Below are 14,725 nucleotides of genomic sequence, written 5' to 3'. Positions count from 1 at the left end.
AAGCTTGTAGATATTGCACTAGTTGTTTCCTAGTATAGTAGGATTTGGTTGTTGGGTTGTCGTATAAATAGTTTGTTTATTATTATTATTTGTTGAAATTGGTAGAATGGTTGTGTGCTTATTTGATTTTATATTTGTCTAATGTTGGTGGTTACTCATTTAATTTTAATTGAGAATTTGACATGATTGTGAAGCTTGTGAAAATTGTTTTTTTATAAAATGTATATGTAGTTGGGCCTCCAATTTGAATGGTGTCTCTCTAAGAGTGTTTGGAATCTCACTTTCTTTTGACTGAGTATGTTATTCTTTTGAAGTATGTTGTTTTAAATAATCTTTCTACGATAACCTTTAGCATTTTTTCCCTAGCATATTTGCGTATTGATTATTTGATTTATATGACGATGTAACTTGAGTTGTGGACAATCTTTTTGTTTGTGGTTAGCCACTTTATAGTGTGCAACCTTGAGCATGAATTTCGAGGATGAAATTCTTTTAAGGGTGGAAATATGTAAAACCCCATTTTTGTTGGGCCTTGGGACGAGTTGGGTCTTTTGGGCCTAAGGCGGATGGATGGCAAGGAATTAGGGGATAAGGGCAGGGAAAATAGAAAAAGGGGGACTCTCTCTCTCTCTCTCTCTCTCTCTCTCTCTCTCTCTCTCTCTCTCTCTCTCTCTCTCTCTCTCTCGAATTTGGGGGTTTCTATTTCTTGGTCTCCCTCTCACAATTTTGAGGTGTACACTCATCCACCTCGTACAATACAAGATAGGGTTTTTAGTGGGGCGTTGAATTGGAAGCGAATTCTAAGGAATTTCATGAAATTGGAGTAATTAAGCACCACAAGAGTTAAGCTAAGTAATCTCTACCATAAATCCTCTTAAGTTTAATTAGAAGTTGAAATTTCTATGAGTAGAAATATATATAATGATTATTGTTTGTCGCATTTTTGTTAGATAAATATTTTTTGCTATTCTATTCATAAGTCTGCGACCTTACATCATAGCACCCTATGACCTGTTATTGCACGTTGCAAACCAACTCTTCTACTCTGCTATCCATTATGAGATTGGAGGAAATTTTTGCCAGTTCTTCCTTCTTAGCAGATTCTGCCCTTTTCTTCTTTGCAACTCGGATTTGATCTGCCAATGACAATTCTTTTCTCGACTTCTCCCTTTTAATGAACTCTAAATCAAGTTTATCAATAGCTGGTTGATGGCTAGTTGGCACATCTCCAGGAACACTAACTTGACCATCAATGGACTTCTTATGGCGAATCCAATACACATAAATATACCAACGAGTACGTACTAACAATTTTACAAGTGTAGCATCTTTTTTTATTAGGTTGGGCTGGTGAACAAGTTGTTGACGACATCTTTTTTTTTATCTAACTACTTATTTTATAATGAGTAAAGACAATGATTAGCGTAACAATGTGGAAAAACTATGGAGTAGATTGAACGCTAAAACCCAATGTGATTATATTGAAATTTGATTAGCTGGAAAAAGGAAAATATTACGGTTACGGGTTTGCCCATTGACTGGAATTCTGGAAACAAAAGCCACATACAAATAAAGGTTATTATGTGACTTTTACCACTTTCTTGCAATTTATACTTTTTGGTCTGCGTCAAACTTTTTGTGTTTTAATAAAAACGATTCCATATGCCTCTGGTTGGGACTACGAATAGCGTGATCGAGCTCTTAGAATATATTGAATAATTGAAGAAGAAAAATATCATGAGCATAAACTCAGGAAAATTTATAATTTTATTTGTTAGTGTAATATGTAGTATTTAACGTTATAAATAATTTAAAAGTATAGCTTGTTTACTTTAAAATTATGATTTTACATCACGTATTATTGAAATGATATAATTACTTATATGATTTTTTGAAAATTGAGTCATTCGTGTGGTTTTTTTTTTTTTTTTTTTTTTTTTTTGTAACTAACGATATATTATATATTAGGATGTGGACCTGTATAGGTGGGGGTGGTGCCTTTGTCTATACTTATAGCATCCACTAGCCACAGAGGAGGATCTCCTTCCCATTGATAGTAGTCCTCTAGCAGTATTGCTTTATGAGATAATATGTCAACAGATCCGTTTATCCCGTGTGGTATTATTGTGTTTCTAGTACAAATTTTCTTAATAAAACTAATAAAAAAATGTGTATAAGAATAATCTTTTAAGAACCGAAATAAAGAACCATAACCGATGGGTACCTGCAAGCTAGGAATCGGTGGTCATGGGTATGGTTCCATAATTTTGAAGAATTACTAACAACCGGAACCAGAACTACAAAATTAAATGGTTTTTGGTTTTTACAAAGAGAAAACAAAGCCATTTTGTTTATATGTGAAGCGGCAAGCAATGAAAACAATTGAAGAAGGAAAAAATACAACCAAAATGACACTTGTTTTCTTCTCAAGTTCTCAACTTTTGTTTATGTTATTAAAACCCATAAATCAAATCAGAAATTTGTAATGGCTAGATAAGCAGCAAAATCATTATTTTTAATGTTGAACAGTAAACACCACACATGAATTATATATTGCATGCACTTCCTAAAGCTTTCATTATTACAACAACAAAATGTGAAAATTATTAAGTTATTAGTTTGATCAAGTAAATTAACGAAACAATGTTGTCGTGGTTTCATATTGATTGCTAATATGCGTTTGATATATTGAGGGAAAAACAATGGGAATATAGGGAAGAAGATGATTAGAATTTACTTTTGTTTTTATGTTAACTTATTCGCATAGAGATTTGTGCACTCTATCTTACGGCTCTTGACAAGTGCGTTCTAATTGAAGGAGAGATCGATCTCTTCTTATCGTTTGCCATGTTTATATTTGTTTATGACAAATGATATCCATTTAGAGCACACTTGCCAAGAGCCGTTGGATAGCGTGAACGAATCTCAATGTAGAGTCAGTTGTCAACACAAAAACAAATGTAAAATCCGAGTCATCTTCTTCCCCTTTGTTCACATTATTTTTCCCTCCATGCTATTGAACACGGATCAACAATCAATGCAAGAGTGTTTCGTTAATTTGTTTGATTGAACTACTAGTTTTAATAATTTTCAATTCATAGTTGTTCCTACAATCAAAGTTATTGGATTTGAAATACATAAATCCCGCATGGTAACAAATTTAATGATTTTAGTATAAGGATTGGGGTGTTCATTGTTCAACATTGAGATATCAGCCAAAACAATATATATTTCTAGAATTGGGGTATTCACCGTTCAACATTGAAGTCAATACTTTTGACGAACAATATAAAATTCTCATCATTGATTTATGGGTGTTAGTTTGGTAGAGTGTCTAAACTAACAATAAATATCATAATGCAAATTTGTAACAAATATAAAGTTTGAAATTGTTGAAAGAGACGGGGAAAAAGACGAAGGCTAAAGTGTCTTTTCATTTGTATTTTTTCCTTAAATTTATTTGGTTTTCAGCCCTCCTTGTGAGGAGAACTCTTTGTTTATTACGTGGTTATTTAGACAGAACCTTTTATTATTTTTCCAACCACCACCAGTCCACCACCTTTTTCTCTTAGGGTTAATTTGTCTAACCCCCCACCCCACATTTGTCACCAGTTTATAATAAACCTCCCACATTTGTAAACATCACAATCTCCCCGTGCGCCGTATGACTTCCATTATAGTTTCGTTAGTATTCCAAAATTACCCCTAAAAAGAGTCGTTATTACATTTTGTCTTTTTCCTATTTACTCTTGAAAAAGAGCTATTGTTAAATACTTGTTATATCTTTGGTTCAGAGGTAATTTTGGTATTAGGTGAAATATCAACGGAACAAGAATACAAGGCAAACGGCACAGGGTGAAATGTGATGTTTACAAATTAACCGTTTTTTTTTATTGTTACTCTGTTCCAATAAGGCCTCCACTCATTTCAAACATTTGGCAAGCATCTCCAATTCTCCATCCTGATTTCCTGATTGTATTAAATAAATCAAAAGATGATCCCTTTACAATGACTTGCGAGCAAGACGTTGTCAATCCACAAACTGCAAAAGAACCAATAGGCATTAACCAAAGTTGGGAGCCTGGGGCATTATCTAAAATCATTAGTTGACATCCACTATATTATTTAAACAATTTCAAGCATAGAAAGTCAATTAATTCGACCATCTGCAACGTTGAGAAAACATAACAAGAAACTACTTCTCAAGAAACATTGATAATAATTCGATCGTTAATTGTTCGGGAATCGCATAGGGACCCCTCTCTCTTATTGTGGATACTAATGTTCCCTCTCCATAGTGGTCGTCTCCTTGAACCAAATTCAATTGGAAGAGCTGCTCTACAAACATATCTTAAACCCAGTCCTTCCAGAATATTACTCGTCTTATATATGCTCATTTACTAGCAATCTTGACTTGGGATGATTTTCTACAACAGATCAGGTGGACTTCCTATGTACATACCACCATACAACTTCATTTCTAGGAGTTACAATTGTAAAATCCAAATTCACAAGCCACAAACTCGAAAAATAATTAGGTATTTAGGTAGCCTTACAACAAAATAAGTACCATATTTATCTATACTACAAAAACTTTCGAAAGTTCTCTCTCTGCTCCTTATCTTCTTTTTCCCTTTACTTTCGTTTTAGCTTTGAATTTTAGACTCAATCTTTTCCCAATTTCTTTTCCGATTTGGCGTGTATTTTATTTACTTCCATTTTGTGACAATGTTCTAAATTTTGTTTTTTTTATACAAAAGGCTGGATATAATTGCTTCGAATGTGAGCGAACATGGGCACTCCAAAATGGACTGTCCATGGCTGGATTTTCCTTGCCTAAATGGTTGCCCAAAAGGAATGAGAATTCTCACTAGTGCAAATAATGGGGTGAGGCCGTAAGGGTGAAAGGTTCCTTATTTGCAAAGACGTACCTCATTGCAAGGGTTTCATTTGGGAGGACAACATCAAGAAAGAGAAGGGACATGCTACAAAATACAAATGAATTGCATGAAGGCATATTAAAATTAAATATTCAAGGCAAACCCGATGACTCTTGAAGGAAATGCATCTGATATTGCAGAATTTGTTAAGAAACTATCCTCTTGACATTTATTTAATATGATAAAAAAAAAGTCAATTAAATGCATCTGCACTTCATTTCCCAAACAAATATCTAACTTGTTGCGCACATGTTTTTTTATAGGGTATTTTGGGTTAACTACTATTACCCCCCACTAGATGAGCCAATTAGGATTTTCCCCCCACTAGATGGCCAATTAGGGTTTTCCCCCTAAACATGTGGTCAACTTGGATTGACCGTTAGTCAAGCAACTAAAAATTACACAAATGCCCTTATTATTTTCAAAAAACAAATGTTCAATTTTAATTAGGTGGGGGCAATTGTGTCATTTTCAGCCATTTAACTTAAAAGTTAACCGTCAAACCAAGTTGACCGTGTGTTTGGGGGAGGGGGGACCCTAATTTCCCATCTAGTGGAGGAGAAATCCCAATTAGCTCATCTAGTGGGGGGTAGTACTACTTAACCCTTTTTTTATATGGAACTCCTGCAACAAAAGGTCCTGTAGTTCCTACTGAAGCACCACTTGTGTTTAGCTTATAGAAACCATGGGTGGCTTCCATTGAACCCGACCCAATAGAATTCTTCCGGAAAGCATGAGTTCGTGAAGCTCCAGCAGCGTTTATAGCAATGGAAATCAACTACTTTACCTTAAAAACATAACTGATAAGATGATTCAAGTACTGAAATCTAGCATGATTGCTTGCTGCGCAAGTAACCCGTATAACAATTACAAAGGCAGGTCCAGATCTTCATCCAATTGATTCACGTACTTTAATCGTTCACCAGAATCCATTAGAGGAAGTTAGACCACCGTATCGAATGAAGATCCATTGTAGAACAACTTGACCGAGCAAAATTACACCTTGAAAAGAAATCCCCTTACCACTCTAGGAGATCCCACAGAGACAGGATTATATTGATGATATTCACGAAAATGGTGCCTATCAAAAGTAAACCGTTGTAGAAGGATCACACTGCATACGATTGTGACAAGACTTTTATGTAGACTTGTTTATCAGCTGACCAATATTTAGTATCCTGTTTTACATATCTGCTTGGAGGGATAGAGTCATAGAGAGAATGCTCGTTGCAAACTGATCAGGCCAATGCTGAAGGATTTCTCGACTCTTTCAAATAGATCCCCGCAACTGCACTGATATAGGCAGCAACTCGATCAAGGAGACAATCATTTGGTAGTTGAAGTAATGGGAGGATGGGAGCACAATTTGTCTGTCAGTAATTCAAGAATCAACCATGGCTCTAATAGAAAAACCAACTCCATCTTTGTATATATGCATAAAATTCCAAGGGATAGTAAAGATCTCAGATAACGCATAGTCTTCATACCAGCGAAGCTGGTTTATGACACTTTGCTCTCATGAAAGTATGAAACCCCTTAGAAAACATTTGTCCCAAGTCCTAACAGTGTGCACCCATAATGTCGTGTTTTAGTTGCACAACAAAATTTCATAATTTCTTAGGTAGCAGTAGCATACACCCAGATTCAACATTTTTAAACTTGTAGAGTTCCGAATGAAATCAATATTAATATCAAAAGTCTGTTAAACATCCGTATAGGCGATTGATTTATGTATGGGCTTAGAAAGTATAATCAATCCTTTTGCTACAAGTTCCATCACATTTAAAGTGTAAAAACTAAAAAAATTAATGGCTACCAAAATCACCATCTCTTGATTTGCTCAGGATGTCCATCATCTTTCCTGCTCCTATTTGATTGTGCACTTCTCTGTACTTAAGAGTTTGGACAAGATCATGGTAGGAACTAGAAACACAGGAACATCCGCATATCACGACTTCAAGTAAACCAAAGAAAGGCAAAGACATGAACATGTTTGTAGAAACTCCACATTACCGTTGTTACTGTTGTTGCAGGGGGTGACCCAATAAGTGCTAGGAGTCCATCAATTAACTGCAATACAACTTGACACTTCCCTAACCAGTATATATGCCTACGTTTGGAGGTATGTATGCACCTGAAAAATAAGATACCCTCAAACATTAACAAAAATAGATATTTCAATGGTCATATACTATCATCTCTTGCATTATTATGCAATTGCAACAAGTTCTTGTTCGTTTTCAGAGTGCTTATCCAATTATTCAACATAACTACAAATACGTGAGATTGTAGGAATACCATCCTTTTTAAGAGTTCAGAGATCATCATGCGATCCCAAGGAACCATCAGACATTCTGTATCTTGTACACTGCACCAGTTCGTGAAAACAAAACTCTTTTATGTTTTTGTCCTATTTTCCTTTTGGTACATTTACATGGCGCAGGGGAGGGGATGATTTAGTTCAATGATGCTGCGCATCATACCCTGTGAATTCAACTCATAAAAAAGAAAACAAATGCCCCTGTTTTAAGACCCGGCCTGTCAATCCACAAACTGCAAAAGATCCAATAGCCAAAGCTGGGACATTATCTGAATCACTAGTAGACATCCACAATATATCAAACAATTCAAGGAACACAAAGTTAAGTAATCCAACTGTAACGTTCAGAAAACATTACATTAGACTACTTCTCAAGAATAGCACAAATCAGAATTCGATACAAAACAAAGTTTTGGTTTTCAATTTTTAGCCTTCACTATACCTGCAGGTGTATCTATGTCAAACCATTGAGAAGAAACAATGCAAGACCGAGAAGGCCAACAAAAATAAACAGATAATTCAAATCGACTTTAGCAGAATAAGCAAGATGGGAAAATAGAATTTAACATCCAAAAGGGATAGATCTCAAGCATATTAAACGCATATGATATTGAACGCTAACCACAAAGAACACACAATAAATATTTAGTTCTACTTGAAATAAAAGAAATGGCACATTTCGATTTACTACATACATTCAGAAGGGAAATTTGAACAGACGTATATGTAGTTTAAAAGTGACAAGAGATTACTTCTCTCCATATCCTTTTAATAGCAAACTTGGTAATTATTAGAGTGTGGCACCGCCTATAAACCTTTGCATTGGCTGTCTTCCTAGGAGTTTTTTTTTTTCTTCTAAGTGAGCAAGATTTTGTATTAAAATGAGAAAGAAGTTACATGGAAATGTACAAGGGAAAAAGAAAAAGTACAATGAAAACTAGGGAAACCTGAGACATCAGTTCCCACTCTAGTGTGCAAATCTAAGGTAATTCATACTGGGGACCTCCCACTTGGACAACCACATGGGCTTGCCTTCATGTACAAAGGTCCTATTGTCAGTCATGGTTATTGCATGGTTTGCCGCCTGATCTGCCGAGAAGTTCACTTCCCTCCACGTAGATGTGATTTTCAGGTTAAAAAGTTTTCTCTTGCAAACGTTCCATCACCGCAGGTACCATGGCAGGTTCCCAATTCCAAATGCAGGAATGGCAGCTTCCGGGTCAGATTCAACCCATAATTTGCACCACCCCCTTTGTACTGCACATTCTATACCCTCCAGTATGGCCAAACATTCAGCTAAGTAGTTGGTGTTGATTCCCAACTTCCTCCACATTACCAACATAAAGTCACCACTACTATTCCTATAGACAACTCCAAGGCCAGCATTCCCCGGTATTCTCCAAGGCCAGCATTCCCCGGTATCACAATTAACTTTGATGGTGTCACATTCAGGCAATTCCCAAGTGCATTGTCTTACCACCTGATGTCTAATATGTCTTGCAGGTATTCTCCATTTGCTTAGAATCACATTATCATCTTCTAATATGTCTTGCAGGTATTACATATTAAAACTCATAACTAATACTTGCTTCAATCTTGCACAATCATATCGATCAGAAACAAAATCAAAATAAATCATGTAAGTACATCAAATAGTGTCTTTACCTCGGTGAATTGGTGGAGATGGTTATCCGCAAGATGAAGATCCTTGGCCTTTCAAGGACCCATAAGAATCCTTCCACATGAAGCTTGGACAATTTTTTTTGATCAAAAAGTCACACGAGCATTCACATTTCATCTTAAACTGGGGGACTACACATTAGGATCAAAATCATTGTCGACACAGTTCCCGTAATCTGTTTGGCTTCATTAGGCATACCAACCTGACAACCTTTGAAATATAACATCTTAAAGAATTCACAACAATTTTCTCTAGGGGCTAGGGCCTAGGGCACAACCTCTAGTTAAAGAACACAGTACGAAAACATGCATGACAGCGAGAAATAAATTCAACCATTACATATTAGAAGAGTTTAACTTGAGACAAAATTCAGCATTGCAACTTTGCAACCATATCCACCACTTAAAACTTAGAATGAACTATTACATTTTCCTATTCCAAAGAAATTAAAGATGTTAGATCTTTCAAATGGCAAGGAGAATAACTCTAGTCATCACCGGCATTAGGGGCTTAATCATCGCTAGCAGTGTTGATGATCCCCTGCCGCGTCATCTTGGCGAGTTACATGTCTCAAATTCTTAACAGACCTTCAACCAAGTGGGGTGTGAGTAGATAGAGTTGGGGTGCGTATAGGGCTGTCAATGGATCGGTTTAGGTCGGGTTTTGGAAAATCCGAATCTGAATCGATAAGATAATTGGGTACCCGAAATCAAACCGAACCGATAATATTATATTTCATCCGAAATCGAATTGAACCGATAAAATATATTGCAAACCGAATTTGAACTGACCCGAACCGAAAACTATAAAATCAATTAAATCTTAAATCAAATCGATTAATTTTAGCCACACAATTGATAAAAACTATACAAAATTAATCATAAATATTACTAAAATGTCATCTTATCGGTTTGGGTTTATATTGGTTTGGTGGAGGACAAACCTAAAACTAAACCAATATTATATCGGTTCAGTTCGGTTCGGTAGAGTACAAACCAAATTACCAAAACCCAAACTGTTTTTTATCGGTTTGGTTATCAGGTTATCAAAACCAATTGACAGCCCTAGATAGGGGTGATAATTCAGCGCTCAGCCTCTCAATCTGGCCCGACCCTGCCCTAAAAAATGCTCGCAAAAGTTGGCCCTCATAGATTTGAGGGGTGGGCCGGCCCGGCCAAGCCTATCAGGGGCGAGCTAGGCCTAGGTTCTGGAACATGAGTCCGACCCTCATTAAGCCCTCACTTGGCCCTCATATTTATTTTTTTTTGTTATTTTACATTACATATATGTTTTCTAACTTAATTATCTAGGTCATATCAACTTTTTTTTTACTACAATTAGTATTTAATAAAAAGTATATTAAAACATAACATATACATTTTTTGTAATTAATGAAAGAGAGGTACATAGGTCATATAAAGACAACGTTAACATGCAATTCTAACACAGTAGCGTTAATTATGGAAAGTGTAAAGCTATCATCTCTTCCACCGTCTCTATATCTCATTTTCTAAAAGTATAAAAATTAAATAAGTTTTATATCCTTAATTAGTTAGTTGAAATTGATATACATAATTAAAAAAATTAAGTAAATTAGTAGTATATAATTTGACCGGGCTCGACCCTTATTTGGCCCTCAAAATTGAGGGCCGAGGGGTGGGTAAGGGCTTGCGTATTTATGTCATGACTCTACTAGACCCGGCCTTCAACACACATTAGAGGCGGGCTGGCCCGGCCCTTTGTCATGAGGGCTTTTATGGTTTGAGGGCCTGACCCTTTTAACACCCTTAGCTAGCCCTAGGTGCATAGAAAACGGAGTAAATATATAATCCGTGGTCCGTGAGTATATGCAAACTCTTTAATTGTTTAAAATTTGCAATTTATTATTATTATTATTATTATTATTATTAGTTAACAATTTATTATTAGGGTTATTAATGGTTAATGAAGAAAAAGCAACGGAGATGAGAAATTATAATTTAATGGACAATACAATAGAGAGGATATGTAGAGATAAACTAATTGGTGGACAAGGTGATTTTCTAGCAATTTTGACTTGGGGTGATTTTCTTATAACAAATGGCTTCCTATGTGCCATCACAAACTTAATTTTTCTAGGAGTTAGCTTGTGTAGTTCCGCATATTTATCTATACACAAATTCAAAAAATTTCTCAACTCCCTTGGGATGAGGAACGTAGCTAGGTAGCTCCCTCGAGACCTCAACTCCCCTTAAAACAACAACACGTGTCTGAAACAATTATGAGTAAAGATCAACAACTGGATGACAAGCTAGAAGCCTATATGTGAACTCAAAAACCTTTGAAAATTGGAAATTGTGATAGTTGTCGGTGAATGTCATTAAAGACCCACTCCTCTCTATAGTTTTTATTCTTTGTTGGCGTTCCATTTCACTTTATTCCATCTCATTCGTATCATTTTCATCCCTCTCCTCTCTACATTTTTGAGTTTTGTTCCCTCCACTGCGGCAAAGCTTACGAACACGAGAATTACAATAAGCTCGCGAGACTTTAAGTAAATTAGTTTACATGACCTGAACATGCTCTTTGCCTACATTTTTTTTTTCCTTGGTGAACTTTAATAATATTCTACTAGTGTAGTGGTGTTCCATGTTATTTTTTTTTCGTGTTAGTTATGTTTCATGACTAATATATCCCAGTGATGTGGTATTCAATTAAAAAAATTGTTTGTTGTAATTGTGATCAAAATGTGTTGTGATATACTCGCTTAAACATCATTGACACCTTGATAAACTTTGGTTTCACTCTCACCCATTATTTTCGGGTTAGTTGCTACTTGCCAATTAATTGATGAAGTTCTAAACAACCTTTATGGAATTGTAAGAGTTAAATAGATTAACTTTATGTAATCTTTTTGTGGTGAGTGACATCAATACCTCAAGCTTGAAAATATTTGCCAAAGGCAAGTGATGATTATAAAAAATAAATGTTTAGAGTTTGAAGAGCTCAAGCTACCATTAAGGTTAGTAAGAGCACTACAACAGAATTACCTAAGAAAGACATGTACAATGAGTCTTTTATCCTAAAAAACCTCGCACAGAAACTGTCGGATGGTGACCCGTTTATAAGCATGTCTTATATTTTAAACCACACTCTGCAAAGCGTCTTTTTTTCCTTGGAAAACACACTTGCCACTTTCTGAAAAGAACCACTCCTTAGAGGCAGTAGTTTTTGAAGCGATCACTTTTGGGGCGTGGTTTTGGGTTTTAGTTTTTTAAAAAAAGCGGACATTTGACTTGGACATTCAGGGCTCAATGAGCTTCCGGTGTCGCCCAAAAGTACTCAACCGAGGCCCTATTTGACCCAGCTGAATCTGCGGACAATTCAACTGATGGGGAGTAAAAAGAAAACAACCGTGGATGTTGACTTGGTGCACCTTCCTGCAATCCTAGTAAAGAGAACCTACACTACCATTCAAACACAAAGCAAGAAGAAGACAAGAATCCATGCAAAACTCAAAGTAAATAAAAGATTTCATTACTTCAAAACAATGAATACATTCAATATATTAAAACCAACAACAATAATAAAAGAAAATGACTTTTTCATCGCACAACTAGAAGATGACCATTGTTTTCTATGAATCATTCTTAGTAAAGTATCAATCTGCCTGTTACTACTGCCCACATTAAAAAAAAAAACTAAGTAGACGATTTCCACGACGAATAAGGTCCCACCTAGTTAATGACCTGCAACATTAAAAAAAACAGAAGAGAAGAAATTGAGTAACATTCCAAGACATAACTGTATATGAACCATACATTAGAACAGAAGAATCACAAATCAATTTAACATTTTATCAACTACTCACACATATTCACAAAACCTTCAAAATCATTAGTGCAACATAAATGAATTATTGGTTTTTATCCATGTAGCAGTTGCCCCTCCAAGCACTCCAGCAGAAATCTTCTTGTTCCTCCACAAGAAAACATCGGCAGCTGCATAAAAGAACAACAAAGTAAATAAAAGTCAAGTTCCCAAGCATACTATGACCCTTTGCTGGTGTCGAAGGACTTAGAGCTTATTCACAAAACCATTTACAGATTTTGTATTCCATTAATATACTTGAAAGCCGGTTTACATCAAAACATTAGCAACCATACAAACTCCATATACAACCATGTATTTTTAGTACACTACGAGATTTAAACACATACATTCTAATTACTAAAGCACTTTCTTCTTACGACATATGATAAGATAATATCTAAAGAACCGTGAAATATAATAATCAATTGCCTACTTGATAAGCTAATGTGTGCTTGGTTGTCATATTATAGGGTCAAATCTAAATGGTCGTGTACACATGTACCTGCTATGTCATTCTAAGGACTCAAAAAGTTTAAATTTCCTCAAATTTTACCTTGTATAATTAGCTATCCACGCATGGCAAGTAAATCTCCACAATATGGCAAACATCTTTCCATTCATTTTGTCAAATTTACAACAGATTAAATCGCTCTAAGTTTACTCAGGTTCACTTACAAACTAACATAAAGTCACTCAATTGCAACACGGTCTTCAAATTGTAATCTAATCGCTTCCATTACATTTATGTTGTCTAGATGAAAAATGCAAAGAAATCCTATGAGTACATCTTATATGGTTTCAGGTTTTTGATGACCAATGCGTTACCATCGAGCTATATAGATGTAATTTAGGTTGAGCATAACAGACAACTGTTGACATCATCAATGAAATTTAAACGCATGTCAAGCCAAAATCAACTTGTATATCACTTCTCAAAATCAACCAACTTATTTTCCATCCACTACTACTTGTACTAAACAAAAGATAACTCGTTCCCACTATATCAACATAACTTGGAAAAACATACCAAGGCATGCAAGACGAAGAAACGAAACACCAAGACCATACTAACAGTGCAAGCTACAAATTAATTAATTAAAAATATATCCCACGCTCTAGCTACAAATTAACAAAATTCACATTAATCATCAAATCAATGTCAAAATTAACAATCATATAACAACCTAGGGTATAGATATCAAAATCATAATCAATCAAAATCAATCAAAATCATTTTAAATAAGTAGCTATCAAAATCATATAACAATAATCAAAATCAACATCGAAAGTATAGATATCTGCGTCGATTAAATAAATTCAACAACCTAGGGTTTCACATTAGATTGAGGAGACCGAAAATTCACCTTATTGACCAAAACTCCTTTGACAACGAAAAAGGGAGTGGAATCATTTGTCGATAGACAGAGAGTGGAATCACTCTTTTTTCATATTTTTGGTTTTTTGAAAAATGAATTCGCCTTTTAATCGAGGAGTGGTGTCCTCTTTTTGGAGAAATGGAATGAAACAAAGAGCTTCCATTTCTTTTTTTCTTTTGTGAAATGCGTTTTGGGTTTTGGACTTCTTTTATTTCGTTTTGGGCTTTTCTTTTCGGAGTGTTTAAAAAAAAAACGAACTACGTTTGTGAAAGAAACGGCGCTTGTTACGGCGTCCAAAGATTCGGCATTACTATCGCGTCTTTTAAGGTGTCTTTCATTAGCCAATCTGGTGTAGTGGAGAGACCCAGTTGGGTTGTCTTTAGAAGTAAGTTTTCCCTTTAATCATAATATTTGTTAGGCATTTGGAGAGAGTTGCCGAACATTTCTTTATCGTAAATATATTGAGATCATGACATATGACACTCTTATATATTTCTAATTGTTGTTATAACTTCTAAGTATTTACTTTTGACTTCCAGGTCGATTGTGGATACAT

The 14,725-nt window shown here is 35.3% G+C and overlaps 1 long non-coding RNA gene across 1 annotated transcript; it reads right to left on the bottom strand.

The window, feature by feature from the left end:
- Window positions 1–12,435: 12,435 nt before the first annotated feature.
- LOC147499243 (uncharacterized) lies at window positions 12,436–14,202 on the bottom strand. Its single transcript, XR_015194446.1, has 3 exons — window positions 14,158–14,202; window positions 12,792–12,921; window positions 12,436–12,669 (listed from the first exon to the last, which is right to left on the bottom strand). It is a non-coding gene; the product is annotated as an uncharacterized LOC147499243 (long non-coding RNA).
- Window positions 14,203–14,725: the final 523 nt, after the last annotated feature.

The sequence above is a fragment of the Coptis chinensis genome, chromosome 5, assembly GCF_015680905.1.
Source record: "Coptis chinensis isolate HL-2020 chromosome 5, ASM1568090v1, whole genome shotgun sequence".
Lineage (NCBI taxonomy): Eukaryota > Viridiplantae > Streptophyta > Magnoliopsida > Ranunculales > Ranunculaceae > Coptis > Coptis chinensis.
The sequence above is the reverse complement of the archived record's forward strand: the minus strand, read 5'-3'. Positions and strand labels throughout refer to the sequence as shown.